Source organism: Chiloscyllium plagiosum, chromosome 36 (genome assembly GCF_004010195.1).
Source record: "Chiloscyllium plagiosum isolate BGI_BamShark_2017 chromosome 36, ASM401019v2, whole genome shotgun sequence".
Classification (NCBI taxonomy): domain Eukaryota; kingdom Metazoa; phylum Chordata; class Chondrichthyes; order Orectolobiformes; family Hemiscylliidae; genus Chiloscyllium; species Chiloscyllium plagiosum.
In genome coordinates this window covers 28,869,512-28,876,531 of record NC_057745.1, presented here as the reverse complement: position 1 = coordinate 28,876,531, position 7,020 = coordinate 28,869,512, and the positions used below count along the sequence as shown (strand labels likewise).

Sequence of the window (7,020 nt, the reverse complement as noted above, 5' to 3'; positions counted from 1 at the left end):
CCTTCTTGACCTGCAATCTTCTTCCCGACCTCTCCGCCCCCACTCCCTCTCCAGCCTATCACCCTCACCTTAACCTCCTTCCACCTATCGCATTCCCAACACCCCTCCCCCAAGTCCCTCCTCCCTACCTTTTATCTTAGCCTGCTTGGCACACCCTCCTCATTCCTGAAGAAGGGCTTATGCCCGAACCGTCGATTCTCCTGCTCCTTTGATGCTGCCTGACCTGCTGCGCTTTTCCAGCAACACATTTTTAAGCTCTGATCGCCAGCATCTGCAGTCCTCACTTTCTCCTAGCATAATAGAGTTCCCCATAACGGGTTAACTGCTATAACAGGTTAAACTGTATTAGTCCACGAGAAGAAAATGGAGGATTTGAGCTATAGGGAGAGGCTGAACAGGCTGGGGCTGTTTTCCCTGTAGTGTCAAAGGTTGAGGGGTGACCTTATAGAGGGTTATAAAATCATGAGGGGCATGGGTAAGGTAAATAGACAAAGTCTTTTCCCTGGGGTCGGGGAGTCCAGAACTAGAGGGCATAGGTTTAGGGTGAGACGGAAAAAAATAAGAGACCCGAGGGGCAACTTTTTCACACAGAGGGTGGCGTGTGTATGTGGAATGGGCTAGTACAATAGCAACATTTAAAAGGCATCTGGATGGGTATATGAACGGGAAGGGTTTGGAGGGATATGGGCCGGGTGCCGGCAGGTGGGACTAAATTGGGTTGGGATATCTGGTCGGCATGGACGAGTTGGACCGAAGGGTCTGTTTCCATGTTATTCATCTCTATGAGTCTATGATTGGATAGGCTACGAGAAAGTTACACACAGGAAAGTTGATATGAAAGTGTTCTTATAAATTTAAGTATTTTAGAATAAAGTAAGAGCATCTAGTGGCTAGCTTTGAGTTATTGAAATTACTCCAACCCAACAATATATAATAGATTAGATAACATTACAGTGTGGAAACAGGCCCTTCAGCCCAACAAGTCCACACCGACCCGCCGAAGCGCAACCCACCCATACCCCTACATTTACCCCTTTACCTAACACTACGGGCAATTTAGCATGGCCAATTCACCTGACCTGCACATCTTTGGACAGTGGGAGAAAACCGGAGCACCCGGAGGAAACCCACGCAGACACGGGGAGAACGTGCAAACTCCACACAGTCAGTCGCCTGAGGCAGGTATTGAACCCGGGTCTCAGGTGCTGTGAGGCAGCAGTGCTAACAACTGTGCCACTGCGCCGAATCAAATGACAGAGCAGGTTCAAGGGTCTATTTAGCCTTCTGCTTCCTGTTGGATACAGGAACATTCAAGGTCATTACAGGTAAGGATTGAATTGCTGGATCTGTGAAATTCTCACCACAGACTTCTGTGCAGTGGTGAGGAGATCCAACTAAATTTGTCAAACTTCCAGGTTACAGGCCATATTTGCACTCTCCTAAATATTTGTGCCACTAAACATAGTTGATTTTTTAAATGAAAAAAAATCACCTTTGGTACTGAGTTGGCACAATCTAACTCACTCTGTTAAATCATTTACAAAGCAGTATAAACTAGAATTAATAGATGATCAAACAGGCCCACATCGCTGGAAAAAGAATGACCCAACCACATTAAATGGTGAAACACCCCATTCACGGGACACTATTACAACAAGTTAAAAACACAAACATGATTAATGCCTCTGGAGCTCTTAATGCTGTTGAACAATTGCAGGGCTAGTTTTTCACAACACGTCTCAAAAATATGAATGAATCCAACGAAAGATACATTCTTCCAAAAAAAAAGCCTGAAATGGCTATATTCTACACACTGTATAAAATAATCAAAATGAAGTGAAAACACTCCTCACTCATTCTCGCAGAAATTTCACTTAGATTTTTAAAATTTCACGTGATTGAATATCGTAATTGCAAGATTCAGTCTTTAAATAAAAAAAAACTTTTTTTTAACATCGAGGAGTTAACTTTAACTGACCTGGAGAAAGAGGTTTATAATCAGTTCACTGCAGCTTCTCACCCAGCGGCTGGTAACACCAGGGGATTGTTAGGCCAGGCTCTGAGTCGGATGATGAGCATTAAAGTGGAAACAAAAATAAAACCTTTCTGTTATTATCTCCCGCTCGCTGCAATTCACGCTCATTCCACGTCCCAAACAAAACTGTTCCCACAACTTTTCCACAGCCCTCTCACACACAGCCCGATTCCCAACTGGTCGCTCAACCAGCGCCGGTTAATAATTCACTGCGGAGATAAAATAGATTGTATAAGGAAACCAATCAATCACAGAATTCAAAAGATCCAAATTCACATTCTTATATATATATATAGCTTCACGGAGAAATGTTTCAGATTAATTGTGGGACAGATATCCAGTAATGAATACCGCACAAGTGCCCAGTTATCATAAAAACTAGGTCAGGATAATCCACCATTCTGGATTAGTGGTGCTGGAAGAGCACAGCAGTTCAGGCAACCCTCAGGCTTTTGCCCGAAACGTCGATTTCACTGCTCATTCTTGCCAGCCCATAGGGGAGTGATGGCCTATTATCAGCAGACTGTTAATCCAGCAACTCTGGTAATGTTCTGTGGACAAAAGCAGAAATTGCTGGAAAAGCTCAGCAGGTCTGGCAGCATCTGTGCAGAGAAATCACAGTTAACGTTTCAGGTCCAGTGACCCTTCCAGTCCTTTTGTTTTCAATGTAATGTTCTGGGGACCTGGGTTCAAATCCTTTATGGCAGATGGTGGAATTTGAATTCGATAAATATCTGGAATTAAGAGTCTAATGACGACCATGAATTGATTGTCAGGAAGAACGCACCTGTCCTTTCTGGAAGGAAATCTGCCATCCTTACCTGGTCTGGCCTACATGGGACTCCAGACCCACAGCAATGTGGTGGACTCTTAACAGCCCTCTGGGCAATTAGGGATGAGCAATAAATTCTGGACTAGCCAGCGATGGCTTCATCCCATTAATGAACTTTAAAAAATTTATTTGCATTAATATTCAGCACCAAGAATGATGTATTCATAATGTGGTTTTCATGGAGTGCTGGTGTCAACATCCTGGACCACTCAACCAAAAAAGCACAGTGAACTTGAAAAACAAAACTGCAGGCATGGAGTGATTCAAATCAGTATTGTACTAGAGGCCATAATTGCTGATTTCAGAGGGTACGGAGACAGGAAAGGACCAAATTGATATATAGATTAGATTGATTTGGAAACAAAGGTGATTCCTGGACTGACAATGCAACAACACTGGTCGGAGCAGGGTAGTGGGTGATTGGGTTCTGATGTGGGCAGCAGGGTATCTGAGCTGATGTATACAGAGGACAGAAGGTGCAAACCTGGCAGAATTACATTACAATAGAGTCTAATACCTAAAGGACATAGATTCATACAGTCATTTGGAAGGGAAACAGCCCCTTCAGTCCAACCAGTCCATGCCAACCATGTTCCAAAACCAAAATATTCCAAATTCCTGCATTTGGCCAATATCCCTCCAAACCTTTCCGATTCATGAACTTATCCAAATATCTTTTAAATGTTGTATTTGTACCTGCATCTAACATGTCCACTTCGCTCTGCAGACTCATCATCCTCACCACTTGTCTTTCCACCTACTTTTGTGTCATCCACAAACTTGGTAAGAGTACTTCCATTTTATTAATGTATATTGTAAATAACTGGGCCCAGCAATAATCCCTGTGGCACTAATCCACTACTTACAAGCATGGTTGAGGGTTTCAGCTGCAGATCAACTGAGGCCAGGTAAACAGGCAATGTTTTGAGATGTAAGAAGGAAACATTGGTTCAGGATTACATAGAAAGCCAAGGTTGTGATTGGAGTTGGGAGGTCATGTTGTGGCTATACAAGACATTGGTTAGACCACTTTTGGAATACTGCGTGCAATTCTGGTCTCCTTCCTGTAGAAAGGATGTTGTGAAACTTGAAAGGGTTCAGAAAAGACATACAAGGCTGAATAGGCTGGGACTGTTTTCCCTGGAGCATCGGAGGCTGAGGGGTGATTTTATAGAGGTTTGTAAAATCATGAGGAGCATGGATAGGGCAAATGGACAAAGTATTTTTCCCAGGGTGGGGGAGTCCAGAACTCGAGGGCATAGGTTTAGGGTGAGAGGGGAAAGATATAAAAGGGACCTAATGGGCAACCTTTTCACGCAGAGGGTGGTACATGTATGGAATGATTTGCCAGAGGAAGGGGTAGAGGCTGGTACAATTACAACATTTAACAGGCACCTGGATGGGTGCATGAACAGGAAGGATTTAGAGGGATACGGGCCAAATGCTGACAAATGGGACTAGATTTATTTAGGATATCTGGTCGGCATGGACAAGTTAGACTAAAGGGTCTGTTTCCATGCTGTATATCTCTGCGACTTTGCATCTCCACTGGGATGGTGTGTTCAACCCTATCAAAGTCAGTTGGCAGCTTGAGATGGAGTGGAGGCGATCATTCACTGTGGTCACCGTGACACAGGTTGTCATTTGTGACTTTGATGTATACTGTTTCATTGCAGTGTTGGGTGGCAATCTGAATGGAGAGATTCACACATGGTATTGAGCAAAACATGGGCATGCATCCGTTACTGCTTCTAAGATAGAACATATTTATATGGCACCTTTCACATTCTGACCATATTCCAAAACTGCTTCACAGCCAATCATCTTTTTAAGTTTTGTTTTAATGGGATATGGTGCCATTGGCAAGGCCAGGCATTTGATGCCCATCTCTAATCAGTCTTGAAAGGAGTGGCTTGCCAGGCCATTCTGGAAGGCAGCCAAGAATCAACCACATTACACTGTGTCTGTAGTCACATGTCAGTCAGACCAGGCAAAGGTCCTCCCCTAAAGGACATGACTCACCAGAGGAGATTTTATAATTATCGATGATAGTGTCATGTCACCATTCTGGAGAAAAGCTTTTAAATTCCAGGAGCTGCTGTAACAGGGTTTGAACATATGTCACTAGAACTTTGGCCTGGGAGTCTCAAATACTCGGCAAAAGTAAGGACTGCAGATGCTGGAGATCAGAGTGATGCTGGAAAAGCACAGCAGGTCAGGCAGCATCCGAGAAGCAGGAAAATCGATGTTTCGGGCAGGAGACCTTCATCTGGCTCTTGACCGAAACGTTGATTTTCCTGCTCCTCAGATGCTGCCTGACCTGCTGTGCTTTTCCAGCACCACTCTAATCCAGTCTCAAATACCCGTCAAGTGAAATGCTACAATGCCACCATCTTTCCCCAATTGTTTTTGAAGGTATTTAGACAATAGCAGAAACCCAATTTATATCCAACAAACAGGACTGAAAATAACCATTACATAGAACATAGAACATAGAACATAGAACAATACAGCACAAAACAGGCCCTTCGGCCCACGATGTTGTGCCGAACATTTGTCCTAGCTTAAGCACCCATCCATGTACCTATCCAATTGCCGCTTAAAGGTCACCAAAGATTCTGACTCTACCACTACCACAGGCAGCGCATTCCATGCCCCCACCACTCTGGGTTAAGAACCTACCCCTGACATCTCCCCTATACCTTCCACCCTTCACCTTAAATTTATGCCCCTTGTAACACTCTGTTGCACCCGGGGAAAAAGCTTCTGACTGTCTACTCTATCTATTCCCCTAATCATCTTATAAACCTCTATCAAGTCACCCCTCATCCTTCGCCGTTCCAACAAGAAAAGGCCGAGAACTCTCAACCTATCCTCGTACGACCTATTCTCCATTCCAGCCAACATCCTGGTAAATCTATAGGCCTTCTTACAATCTCTATCCACCTGAGTGGCAACTTTCAAAGACCTATGAACATAGACCCCAAGATACCTCACTAAGAACCCTACCGTTAACCCTGTATTCCGCATTCTTATTTGTTCTTCCAAAATGGACAACCTCACACTTGGCAGGGTTGAACTCCATCTGCCACTCCTCAGCCCTGCTCTGCATCATATCTAAGTCCCTTTGCAGCCGACAACTGCCCTCCTCACTATCCACAATTCCACCAATCTTCGTATCAATTTCGACTCCCTCATCCAAGTCATTAATAAAAATTATGAACAGCAGAGGACCCAGAACTGATCCCTGCGGAACTCGACTTGTAACTGGGCTCCAGGCTGAATATTTGCCATCTACCACCACTCTCTGCCTTCGACCGGTTTGCCAGTTTTCTATCCAATTGGCCAAATTTCCCTCTATCCCATGCCTCCTGGCTTTCCGCATAAGCCTACCATGGGGAACCTTATCAAATGCCTTACTAAAATCCATGTATACTACATCCACTGCTCTACCGTCATCCACATGCTTGGTCACCTCCTCAAAGAATTCAATAAGACTTGTAAGGCAAGACCTACCCCTCACAAATCCGTGCTGGCTGTCCCTAATCAAGCAGTGCCTTTCCAGATACTCATAAATCCTATCCCTCAGTAGCCTTTCCATTACTTTACCTATTGCCATTGTTTTGGCAATATCGATCCTGGGAATAATATGAGTCAGGCACCAGCAGACCTCACCTGCCCTTCTTCACTGATTGTCATGGAATGTTTCCATCCATTTGTTTCAGTATGTGAGAGCTCCATTAACCGTGTTGTCTAAAAGGTGGCGCCTCCAACTGTGCAGCACTCCCTCAGTATGGTACCAATGTTTCAGCTTCGCTTTGGCTTGATGAGGTTTGAACCGACAAGTATCTGAGCATTAGCTGCTGACAGAAGCTGTCACATAACTGAAATCAAATTGCCCTTTGAGTTCCCAAAGTAAAAACAGTTAGTACATCATAATTTGACAAAGTGGTCATTAGAAATTTAACGGATAATTGTAAATTTGTATTCCAGGTTGTGAGATCACCTGAGTACCCTGATGAGATTGTCTCTCTCTGTATTAGCGAGCTTTTCCTCTCCTGCTGGTTGATCAGTCCACGTTGCTATAGCACCGATGAAATGATGTCACAGATATGTGAGTTCTATGTCACTATCATACCTCGTGCACTTGCAC

At 44.1% G+C, this 7,020-nt stretch overlaps 1 protein-coding gene across 4 annotated transcripts in view; it reads right to left on the bottom strand.

Annotated features, from left to right (window-relative positions):
• The window catches only part of zgc:158785 (uncharacterized protein LOC791214 homolog), an 85,650-nt gene extending 78,883 nt beyond the window's left edge, over positions 1-6,767 (bottom strand). Inside the window, exons 1-2 of one of the 4 annotated variants that reach the window (XM_043677594.1) lie at positions 6,543-6,767; positions 1,979-2,244 (exon numbers count right to left, since the gene is read on the bottom strand). The gene's annotated coding sequence lies outside the window, so the exon portion shown is untranslated. Of the gene's footprint in view, positions 1-1,978; positions 2,411-6,542 lie in introns of those variants that run through there. The other 3 variants (XM_043677595.1, XM_043677596.1, XM_043677593.1) reach the window with 3 other exon arrangements.
• Between the last annotated feature and the right edge of the window lie 253 nt (positions 6,768-7,020).